General features: G+C 36.9%; 1 protein-coding gene across 12 annotated transcripts in view; it reads right to left on the bottom strand.

Moving 5' to 3' along the window:
* Positions 1-13141, bottom strand: part of HIVEP2 (HIVEP zinc finger 2) — a 183935-nt gene that overhangs the window by 137434 nt on the left and 33360 nt on the right. For 8 of the 12 annotated variants that reach the window (XM_074333647.2, XM_074333648.2, XM_074333642.2 and 5 more), the window contains exon 2: positions 5480-5554. The exons of 3 other annotated variants lie outside the window; for them this stretch is intronic. The gene's annotated coding sequence lies outside the window, so the exon portion shown is untranslated. Of the gene's footprint in view, positions 1-5479; positions 5558-13141 lie in introns of all 12 variants that reach the window. One more of the 12 variants, XM_074333643.2, reaches the window with a different exon arrangement.

The following is a 13141-nucleotide window of genomic DNA, read 5'->3' as shown; positions in this document are numbered from 1 at the left end:
CTAGATCCCACTGTGAAACACTTCATCCTTCCCCTTGCCAGCATCCCAACTCATTTATCACCCATTCTTCAGTGTAGCCATCCTACAAACCACCTACTTTGGATCACTGACCTTTCAGTTCCTATATCACCTACTCAAGAGTGTCCAAGGAAAATCAATTACAAAAACTGAGCTGCTTCTGCTGAGCCCTCTGAAGGTTAGGTTCATCACCTCCCAATGCCCTGGGCAGCTCACTCTCCCTCCAGGGACAACTCCAAATAGTCCCCATTCCTTCTGTAGTATCCAGTTTTTCCACACTTTTTCCAGAAGGCAAATGACTTTGCCTTCTCCTTCGCAAAAATAAATAAATAAATAAATAAATAAATAAATAAATAAATAAATAAATAAATAAAAATGAGTTTTTCAAGGAAGAAATGTCTTCAGTTTCTACCCATAAACTTTGTAGCACACCTCCCTCTGCTCCCCTCCCATCAGTCCTGTCTAGAGCTCAGAGCACTCCAGCTGCTCCAGGATTCTTCTCAGTCAATGGTCATCTTTCCTTTATATCATCTACCTTTGCCTCTCCAGTGGCTCTATCTGGTCAGCACACAGAATAGGTTCACATCCATATAAAATTGCTCTCCGGGTCCCTCATCTTGCTCTGTCTACCATCTCACCCTTCCTATGCACAGCCAAGCTTTTTGAAGGAGTGATCAAGATCATAAACTTCATGAGGGCAGCAAGTATGACTCCAGTGCTCTCTTCTCTAATCAAGTGCTAGTATAGTTCTTAGTAGGCCTTCAATAAATAATTCTCCTTGTTTAATTGTGAGGCTGTAGAAAGGCAGAATGCCCCATAGAAGAGCAGAAAAAAAGGCTTCAATAGGCACATTATAAAAGAGAGACTCCAACAGCCAAACACAGGCTCAACTTCATTAATCATCAGACAAATGAAAATTAAAACTACAAGGGCACACAGCTAAGGAACCACTGGGATAGCCACAATAAAGAAAAAAATATGAAACTACTACAGCAGGGTGGGGGAAATTAGGACCTTCATGTCTTATTGGAGGTAGTATAAACTGGTCCATCCATTTTGAAAAAGTGTATGGCAGTTAACTACTAATGCTGAATACAGAGGGTGTCAAAAAAAAGTATACATATTTTAAGAAAGAAAAAAACTGTAATACTCTCTATATATATATCGATAACAAAAAATGAATACAAGTCACCTTTGACTTCTGCATTTACAAGAGGTGCTCAAAGTGGTTACCATCATCCTAAATTTAATACAGTTTTTTCCTTTCTTAAAATGTGTGTACATTTTTTTGGCACCCTCTGTATATGCAAGCCCTATGATCCAGCAGCTCCAGCTCTAAGTACACACCCAACAGATACGTACTATAGAATTATATAAGCATTATTTGTAGTAGACAAAAACAAAATCCAAATTTACCAATGGTAGAATGAATAAACTCTACTATATTTACACAATGGAATTCTATACATACACAACGATAAAAATGAATGACTGCTACATGCAATAACATGAACGAATCTAACATAGTTAACTAAAATAAGCCAAACACAAAAGAGAACATAACATATAATGCCACACATATAAAGTAGAAAAATAAGCAAAATCTGTATGGTGTTAAAAGTTAGACTAGTAATTACCCTTGGGTTTTACCCTTGGGAAAAGGGCAGGAGAAGTGCTCTTGGAATGCTGATAATGTTCTGGTATTTTTATTTGCTCTTTAGTTTGTGAAAATTCATCAAATCGTATTTGTCCTTTTCTGAATATATGTTAATTACACAACTTTAAAAATCTGAATCTATTGATTCAATGAGAAGACTCTTGATTTCCTTCCGTGTCACCCTTAGAGACTCTAAGATCCTTGAGGCCACAGACTTCGTTTCCTTAGTTCTTACACAAAATCTGGCACACACTGGCTGTCAATTGAAGATTCTGGACAAATGAGTGTGCATGCCGCCTCAGCCCCACTGATAAAATCCTGCTCTCTGATATGCTCTTGACTCTGCATTGTCAGCCTCTCTGCTGGGCTCCAGGCCTGGACATCTGCCTACAGAACATTGCAGTGACAGTAATCTGCCCTTTATTTGAGAACTGGCTTTGAGTCAGCAGCTTTGCACAGAGTATCTCTTCTACCCCTCACCAGTGGCCAGCAAGCTAATAATTATTACCTCCCACTTTACAGACCAGGAAACTAAGGATCCCAGAGGGTAAGTAACTTACCTAAAAGTACACAGGTTATAAGTCGGAGAAGTAAAACTGAAACTCAGTTCTTTCTTATCCCAAAACGAGTGATCTTTCCACAGACCGACCACATATGACCACAGATACAACAAATCTAAAACGTAAGTCATTTCTTTTCTCAAAGGCCTGCTCATTTTCCTGTATTCCTCATCACTATTCACCTTGTCATCCATCTGGAGACATGAGAAGTGACTTCTCTTCCCCCATCTTTCACGTTGACTCAGTCACAAGTTCTGTTTCCCAAGCTTGACCATCCATCCTGTGCTCGTTATTCTGAATATCATAGCATTAGTTCAGGCCTCTATGTTTTCTTTTGAAGAGTACTGTACCTGTCGGCAAACCACGTCTGCTACTGCAGACTTGGGTCCCTCTGATTCATTCTCATGATGGTACCTGAGCATCCTTTGTAAAATGCAAATCTGAATGTGTCTCTCCTCACTGCCTACAGGATAAAGTTCCACCACACCGGCATGGCATACCCTCCTTGACCTGGTCCCTGCAGAGCATTCCAGATCCTTCCCTCGTGACCTCTACCCCTCCTCTCCCTATACCCTGTAATCTCGCCATACAAACATTTACTGCCCACAAAAGCACTCTGCTGTTTGCATGTCGTGGGCCTTGGTATGTCAGGGTTCTATTGCCCTGGAAAATGGTTCCTTGTGCTGTCTACAAGGCAAACTCTTATTCATCTTGCAAGATGCAGCTCAAGCATTCATGCCTCTGTCACGCCCCTCAAGATCAGCTAACAGCATCCCTTTTACATCACAGGTACGCTTTGTGGGTCCTTCTCTTACAACCCATTTCACAATGTATTACAGCATCCTGCAGTCTGCACTTGACTTCCAGAACACTAGCTCTTCGGAGGCAGACACATCCCTTTTCTTTTTTTGTATGCTCAGGCCAGCACACCAGTAAGTCAAAAATAGTTGAACAAGTTAATTACCAAATGAAACTGAAGGTATATGGATCCATATATTATCTTAGTCACAGATCATTTATTTCTAACAGTAAGACCAAAGATTATGTTCTAAATAGAAAAAAAAAAAAAAATGGGGGAAATAGATCATTTCTTTGTGTGATGAAATGATGAATTATGGCCCAAACTATAAGCTGAAAACAACTTCAGCCATGTGTAAGTGTCCTTGAGAACATAAGATCCTCAGGTCTCTCATCAACAATTTCCTCATACTGTGTTTCCCGAAAATAAGACCTAGTCAACAATCAGCTCTAATGCATCTTTTGGAGCAAAAATTTTAATATAAGACTGTGTATTATATTATATTATATATTAGATTAGATTAGATCTGGTCTTATAGTAAAATAGGACCAGGACTTATATTAATTTTTGCTCCAAAAGACACATTAGAGCTGATTGTCCAGCTAGGTCTTATTTTCGGGGAAACATGGTAACACCACAAGAGACATCTGTGATGGTGGACAGGGGTTACATTCAGGAGTGAAAGGAAAAGGGTAAAAATCTTTATCAAAGAAGATATTCCTTGGATTTCTAATCTCTGAGCCTAGTGCAGATAACCATCCATATTAAAACCTACTTAACTACTAAACTACTTAAACTACTTAAAATCTCAAATTTTAAGTGGTATTAAAGTGGTCTAAGACTTATTATAGATTATTCTCAGAGCTAACCCGGATAAAGCAGAACGTTCGATTTATCCCCTGGATCAAATAAATTAGAGCACAGCAAAAATAAACATTTTTCAGATCATTCTATCATTTCTAAAGTGCAGGACAGAAATATGAACATATTTCTTGATAACAGTCAAGTCATGAAGTTGTCTTTTCAAAGTGACGAAACCAAGCAAAGGACAGGTGGGATCGATGAAGATGAGCATGGCTGTGAAGCATGAGGGAGAGAAGAAACCTGAAGTGTCAGAGTTGAGCCAGAGGCTAAGTAATTGTGGGCAGGAATACTTAATTCACCAATCACTCCACGCCACCCAGGGTCCTTAAGTAGAAGGCAGGACATCAGATGATTGACAGAAAGCACTCTCCCACAGAGGAAGAAGCTGATTAGGGCTTTCATGAGCCCCATACTGTTTGAAGGCTACAATTTAAAGGCTCTCTCTAGAAAAAGACTGTGGAAAGCAGCAGCCAACTCCCCCTAGAGACACACAGAAGAGCAATAACTATGCTGACATTCCAAACAGAGAAAGGGGCAAGAGCATTTTCCTTACAGCAGCATTCTTTAATTGCCTTTTCTTGCTTCCTATCTGGAGAGGAAAGGGAGTTGGGTGATGGCAGCTAGATCATGTAAAAGACCAGAGGGCAGCTAACACGAACTTCTATCTGGCCTCCATGCACAAAGGCCTTATTATAATACACACATAAAAATGTGTGGGCAAGACTTGGAGGGTTGGTCCCCGCCCCCGCCCCCCAACTCGCTTCCAACCCCGTGCTTTGAATGCATTTGCGTATACACACCCCCTACAGAATAGGTTCTTCATGTTGCCATGGAGCTGAAACCTCTGTAGTTTAGATGGAGGGATCACACTGCTTTTATACCTCCAAGAGCAGAGGTAAGACTCACTGCATAATATTAACTCCACTTGTATTATATTTCAGATTTTCAGTTGCTTGTCTTCATGTTTGCATGAACTCTTTATTTTATTTTTTCTAACTTACTCTTTGTAAGATTACCACAATGGAAGCTGCTGGCAGACTGATTCTTGTTTTTGTAAAATCAGTATGCAGAAACTTGAGGACAAGTGTGATGTGTGAGCTTCCTTTCCCGGGGCCCCTCCCTGCATACAGAGAGAGTTTGTGACCTTATCACATCTTAGGGGAGTTTATGAGAAATGCAAAATATAAGTCAATCCATATTTAGTAAGTATTCTGTGAAACTAATCAAACGTCCTATAACCAGTAGTTGTTTTCTCTGGCATGATAAATCTTAATATTACTCATACTCTGATGAGTACTTTTTCAAATAGGCCTCAACAATCAAAATCATATCTATAATACTTCTGCAAATATAGCTATATTTCTGCAAGATCCTCTTGAGTTTCACTTCAAAGCTCAGCTATTACTTTATTTTTTTAAATAAAACAAAATCTAAAAAAATAACACAACCTGATTTCCTAATGCAACCTCAATAATTACGCCACCTCTCCTTTTCAGATATTGCATCCTCCAAGAAAATGGTGATTTGACTTCTACAAAATCAAATGTAAAGGAGTTAAAGAAAAGGATTTTGATTTCCTACCTGGAATTCTGCTTTCGGTCCTAGTCACACCTTCTCATAATCTTGAGTCTCAGTTTCTCAGGTACATTCACGAATCTGCTGACAAGAAGTTTTGTATTATGACTTCTCCTTCCACAGTGCACACGTTAAAACTTGACTATAAAAATTACCTTGAGTGCTAACCAGAGCAGCAAAACTGAATCTACTGATTTGAAGAATGACAGCGTAAAACATGGGCAGGAGGGAGAGGGCCAAAAGGTGGGTAACAGATGCTGCACCAAACTCCATGTAATATTAGATTGCGAAGCAAAATAAAATTTAAAAAAATTAACATACAACAAAATAAATAGTGACAACACCAGACGATAACCCAAATAACAAAATAAATATCCACGTGCCTATACCTACGTAAATAATTAAATAAGTTGTGTAGATACTCCTTCCCTTCAACGTGTAAAGCTTCATTATTCTCCCCTTAAGTGTGGGCTGACTTCCAAAGAACAGAAGGCGAAAAGAGAAAATTTGTAACTTTACTAATGAAAAAACTTGGCAAACTCTACCTTAACCAAGTGATCAAGGCTAACATCACCAGTGATTAGCTCTGCTGATAGAACATACCCGATAACAAGAGGCAATAAGAAGGGTATCTCATGTCTGTGGTCTTCTTCCCTAAAACCCATAACTCCATTCTGCAAAGTTCCTGGCTAACACTCTTCAAAGATGTCCGTCCCTTCTGAAATGAGTGGAGTATGTCATGGTATGCTGTGTTGTGGTATTACATATCATTGTAGTTTGTGTTATGTTATAGTAAGTATTTTAAAAGTGAGTAGCCAATTAATACTAAATGAACTCAGGAAAGCCAGACGATTCTTTTTTAAAACTGTTAAGCAAGCACTCAAACAGATCAGCCCTTTTAGGTAATAATTGTGTTTATACAGTAGTTTTTCTTTTTCTTTGATTTTGAAGCCCATCAGAATGACACCTCCAAATGCTGTACACTTCAGTTTTTTTCTTACCACAAATAGTATGTATATTTTCACTATGACTAGACAACATGCCTGTTATGGCTGATTCTGGCGATTATTTAAATAGGCTTATTCTGTATTTATTTCAATGCCACAACAAGGTGAGCCGGTTACAGGACCCTGTGAGCACCCCAGCCAGATGCCCCAGGCTGCTTGTGGATAGGCATTCCCCAGCCTCTTGGCTGGGTGACAGCAACCACAACAGCCCACAAGGCGGGTAGAGAATGATGAATAAAATGATAAATATTTGTGATGAAACAGGATGTTAGAGAGGGGGTAGAGGAGGGCAGAATATTTCAACTACTGAAGCACTGAAGCTTCTTTGGAACTTTAACAGTATTCCCTTGTTGTAAAACTGGAAGCAGTAAACAGATCTTTTCTCCAGTGTTTTCCCCTTTATTGTAAATAATTTACAGAATTGCTACTGCACAACACAACAACACCCAGGCACAGAATTTAAGACTCTGGGCTATCGAATCAAATGCACTATAAGCCCCCTAAATGCTGTAAAATCATCCACTGAAGACAATTCAAACAATGATGTGAAAATATAATTTTTCAGGCCAGGAAAGACATTTTCAACAGATCCACCCTTGCTGTTGACTGAATGTGTAATTTAAACAATTATTTACTAGGTCAAACCTCTCATCATGCCACTTAGTAACAACAATAATAGTTCACAGGCTCTGGAGTTTTCTTGTCAAAAAAGAAAAAAAGAAAAAAAGTAAATTCAAGAAATTCTGAAATCAAACACAGTATTTCACATACAGAGTACCCAGACTCAGAGACTTCTCCTACCGTGTATCCCCGAAAATAAGACCTAGCCGGACAATCAGATCTAATGCATCTTTTGGAGCAAACATTAATATAAGACCCAGTCTATTATATTATATTATAATTATTATATTTATTATACATATTATATTATATTATATTATATTATATTATATTATATTATATTATATTATATTATATTATATTATATTATATTATATTATATTATATTATATTATATTATATTATATTATATTATATTATATTATATTATATGACTGGGTCTTATATTAATTTTTGCTCCAAGAGACGCATTAGAGCTGATTGTCAGGCTAGGTCTTATTTTCGGGGAAATACGGTATATGGAATCTCAATACTCAGGGCAAATGACTCAAGTGGTTCCCATTTACTCACATTCTGAGTCTGATATCTGATATTAACCAAGGGAACAAAACAAAAGGTGAAATTACCACGAAGGTGGTATGCTTTCGGAGTCATTTTTACAGGAAGTGGTATCACCAACAATGTCTTCTTAGAGTCTACCGTACTCTCGTCCATTTTACTCCTTGATCCCGATTTATTGCTGATTGCTCCACCAAAACAAAGGAAAAAAAAAATAGCTAAAACTAAAACATGCCTCAGTGACAATTTACTATTTTAAATGAATCTCTACCATCTGTTCGATTGAAAGTGTCCTAACAGTGATCAGTCATTTTGCTCTATTACAAGGAAGCAGAACGGTAACATGGCGTTAGGAGATGAGAACAGAGACAAGAACTGAACAAGATGAACAAGCTCACTCACTTTAGACTAAATATGAATGTAAAAGCTTATATCAGCACCAAACGTCAACTTCTACTAGTTTTAGACTTCCAAGCGCAATTCGCTCTGTGTGAATTTCAATTAGTATTATTTGACAGGTACCTCCGAATGAAGAAACAGGAAATTATACAGGTGAATGTAAATGCACATGTTCTACTTTTGTTTTCCATCTGTTATACTGATCATTCCCAAATATGATTTATCAATCCCTTTATGCACTTTGTGTTAAAAATAATTCCCTAGAAAACATAGTAATTAACATTTTGAAAGCAATGTCAGGGTAAAAAGGTCAGTGTCACATATACTTTCCTTTAACAACATATTAGATATGTGTCCATAACTCTGTTGTTCAGCATGAACCACAGGACATCAAACTTGAAATGACAAAATAAAACCTATGAAAAAAAAGAGTAGGTGCGGAACCAGAGATGAATGTCATATTTCATTCAAAACACCATCAAAACTGATAAATTTCCTATTAGTGTACTTAGGTCTAACTCATAACTCACTACAGATATTAGGTCCTACCCTCTTTCTGAGTGAAAATAAGACAACTCAATGAAACTGGTCATGTGATCAAAGGCTATAAAACACCCTTTCTTACCCCTCAAAAGAAAAAGAAAGTCCTACATACAAGAATATCTCTACCAATACGGAAGACGTTAAAAATGTAAAATCAAACCTATAACATTCTGTAGAAATAGTTCGTTATTCACTTGTCCTCATCTGTCAATCCTAAATTGCCTAAAGCTTCATTCTTAACCTTTCTCATGGAACCAGTTCAATTTCACATCCCGACCCTTTATTTATCAGTGAAGAAACCATGGGCAAACTGTGGTTTTCATATCTGTTGACCTGGGTTAAGATATGTCATAAGCACACAACTGGCATGACTCCTCCTCCTCTATTACTTATTAAAACCAACTTAATTATATTTTCTTAATAACTGTTTCGATGATTTTGCTTGCCCATTTATTTTATAATATTTTGACATGACAATTTATCTTCTAAAATTACTTAAGAGAAATCATCTTCCATTAGCTTTTGATTTCTTCCTCCCCTGTACAAAATACTAGAAGATATATTGAACTCCTATCTCTAAATACAGTTGAGAAATATACTGCTTGACTATCTACCAAAAACACTAAATATTTATAGACAACTTAGGTTATTTTTAAACGATTATAAGATCAATTAAACCAATACAAAGAAAACGTTGAAATGCTTTATAAATTCCAAAAGTATATCTCAGTTACATAACAAGAATCTGAGCCTCAGAAGAAGAATACCAACAAGGCCTAATTTAGATAACTAATAAAAGTCTGCTAAAATGATTTTTGCAAATGACCAATAATTTGAAGACACATTCCTGAAACTATATCTAAATTTTAAAATTAAGACACTGAAAACACTGTCATAAATGCTCAAAAACACATGGAAAAAATAATTTCCAAACATAGCGTGTTTTTAAAGTGTTTTATAAATGTAAAATATACTTCTTGATGTTAAAACTTAAAGTTAAATTCATTTCTTAATTAACCTGCTAGATTCACTGTGTTCAGAAGATCTCAAATATAATTTTTCTCTACATTCTAAACTCTCAATCTATCTACACTTATCTATAAATATTATTTACGAGATCCTCCAAATTTTAAAAATAGAAACTGATAATAACCCTCTAGCTTAATCATTCCATGATTGTAGAATATAGACACCTACACAAATCCAATCCATTTGATAGGAGACCAAAAAACAACATGACTAATGACAAGCAGAGAATCACATTACCTTTAGAACGGTAACTTCTAAATAACTTTGAAAGCATTCATCAAAAATAGATAAACTCGATGAAACTAAGCCAAAATTATAAAATAACAAAACAAACATTAAATCACATTGAGAAATATTAGGCCCAAGTATAAATAAAAGTAATATTATCATATTGACAGAGCTCACTGAAACTTATTTTTCAAAAATAACTAGGAAATAAATTAGAAAAAAATATGACAAGCCAATTCAAAAAAAGAAATATAATTAATGAAGAAACCTCAGTAATTATTAAAGAAATGTAAACCAAAGCAACAATGCAGTGAAGATTTTTAGTTTGAAATGGTTGTGATGAAAACATAAAGTGATCTGAAAATAGGGACATGCATAATAAAAATATTCATACCCTTTGACAAACAACCCCACAGGTGAAAAACTGAATATTCAGAAATAAGCGAATTTTAAGAAAATTGTCACCATTAAATTAGATTGAAATTATGTGGCCATTAAAATTAGACTATAGAAATTAGCAAAATGGAAAGTGTTTATGAAAATGCGATTTTGATAATAAGGACTATATCAATATCATGATTATAACTATTTCAAATGTGTGAATATGAGCAAAGATCAGAAACATATACAAGGAAAAATTAAAAATCAAGTCGATACATTATAAAATATGATCAGATAGTTATGTGCCTTTTCCTTACGTGTGATATAATATTGTTTGTGGGATAAATTAAAACCTTGACAAGAACAAATGAATTACAGTAATCCAATTGGCTCCAAAATAAAATCTCCCAAATGCATCAACCAGTACCCACCACGAGACAATGACTATTCCACGGGCAAGTTCACCAATGCCCAGATCTCCGTACTCAAAGCAAGACTCAAATTTTATATGACATGAGACTGTGAACGATATATACCCATATGCATATTCTCTTAGCCATTAATCCATGCCCAGGTCTTTAAAAGTTTACTCTCTAGTACGTGATGTTAAGGGACTATTCATTGTCATCCTTTTAACTGTACCGCTTCCATTATTTCTATGGGAGTTCGTGACACACTACCAAATCACGTTGTTTGAATACAGGCAGTTCTCAACTTACAAACACCTGACTGGTGAAAACCAAAAATAAAACCAGCTGCTGCTGTCCCCGGGTTGTCGCCTTCTAACGCCACCAGCGGTCTTGGTGATAGTCCCAGAGAAACTCAGCTGTTGTGAAAAATTCTTCAACATTTTAGAGAATTTAAAGGAGAAAGGCTCAAAATGGTGAAAGCAGGGCCAGCCAGGGAACCACACAAAGTCATTACATAACCTGGATAATGCTCAATAAACATTGAATGAATGAATGAATTTTCACTCCTGTAGTTTGAGCCTGATTACTCTGCCCCTATTCTGCTTCAATAGCCTGATAACAGGCCTCCTTCATGGGCTAGACCTAAGAAGGGAATCCAAACTCAGAAACAAACAGCTGCGATCAACAGGCTGCCCACTAGACAGTTCACAGGACAAAGTCCAAGCCCAAGACCAATTCAAGGCGGTCCATTTCCCAACACTGCAGGCAGAGAGTATACGATACACAGAGAGACAAGACAAGACATGAATAGCGAAAGAAGTCAGAAGCTGAAAGTCTAGCAAAGGTTATTAATAAGGATGTCAAATGAGAGGTCAAAGGAATGAAGTCTTCATGTGATATAGAAGTAAAGTTGGTAGCAAGGTGAGGATGGGCTGGGCCTGGTTTGGAGCTAAGCTTGTGACCCTGTGAGCACCAGTTTGATACATGTCTCCAGCTCCATTTGGATGGCAATAGCAAAGCAGAACAACTTTATACACATCTGAAGTGTAACTTCTCAATTCATTTCATCCTACATATATTCATCCTCTGAAATTTCAAGCCACTCCACTGCTCAAAAATCTCCCTCAGTTCCTCTTACCAACTGAATTAGAGAAAACATAGAATCTCAGTATTTGAGAGGGTTTAAAGGCGTTTTAGTTCAACAACTCAATGAAAGGGGTAAAAAACTGCCCTCTCCCTTATTCAAGATCCTTCACAGTATGGTCCAGACTACACTCCTTAGGATTCTCTGATCATGACCCTGTGCCTTTCTTGCCTTCTGGCTTTCATTTATGGCCACTATGCTGTACAACTATAAGGGGCACCATTTATATCATAGTCCATGTGACTGGTGTCCTCAAAAGCTTAGTAATGTTCCATTCTAGGGCAGCCATGTGAGGTGCTCCCACCTTCATCTGTAAGATTCTCTCCACCTGGAATGCCAACTCCAGACTTCATCTCTTCTGCTACAGATGCTAACAGTTCTTCAAGGCCTATGTCTTCCATGAAACCTTTCCTGGTTCCTACATTTGATTGTAGTCTTTTTCCCTAAACTTTCATTTCATTTGGTTTATGCCTCTTTTATGCATATTCTGTCTTTCTGTGTGATGAGGTGCTTATGTATGTGTGATTACCCATACTATACTATATGGATATTACCTAAGAATGGCATAGGCGTCACCTTTCTTTCTATTATATACAGTTCCAAGCCCATTGCCAAAATGAGATCAGGTACTTAAATAACTGCTGGCTGGGAGTTTTGATTGGGAAGGAATCAGGTGATTCAGGAACTACAGAAGTTTGAGGGAGTAGTTTTTAGAGTGGAAAGGAATTAGTGATGGGAGACGTAGGACTAAATTTTGATAACTTGGTGCTTTCAGGCCCACTGGGTTGGAGGGAGTGCTAAGTGGTAAGACGTCATGGTCGAAGATGCACTTTTCCTTATTTCACAATTTTGCCTAAGACCAAACATGTACTTATGGAAAAAGGAACTTCCTCTTCACCTCTTCCTCCCTCTCCAGGAAGAAGACACAACCCTCTGAGAAAATGAATTCCAAATTCTACACAATGAGTTAAAAGCTCACTTTTGAAACAAAGTACAAAGTAACTACATACAATGTAACCTGTTTTATACAATATCAAAAAATAATTTTCCTTTTTCAGTCAATGAAAGTCTACTAAAGGGCAAGTTTAAAGGACACAAATGTGAAACACTTGGAGAGCGAGTATACCATTGTAAATATGGTTTCCTCTACTATATGGAGCCCATGTGTCTGCCTAGCACAAAATATGCATTTTCTTAATTAGTATGCATGTTAAAATACCTATTGTAAGAGATGTATCATGCCCCAAAGAAAGCATTAAGATCTATGAAAAGATAATTAACCATATAAAATATGATTTAGCATTACTAGATAGAGGTATCTTCAAATTGATATATACAGATTTCTATC

The sequence above is a fragment of the Rhinolophus sinicus genome, chromosome 2 (genome assembly GCF_057876585.1).
Source record: "Rhinolophus sinicus isolate RSI-liver-muscle chromosome 2, RSI-T2T, whole genome shotgun sequence".
In the NCBI taxonomy this organism is placed as follows: domain Eukaryota; kingdom Metazoa; phylum Chordata; class Mammalia; order Chiroptera; family Rhinolophidae; genus Rhinolophus; species Rhinolophus sinicus.
The sequence above is the reverse complement of the archived record's forward strand: the minus strand, read 5'-3'. Positions and strand labels throughout refer to the sequence as shown.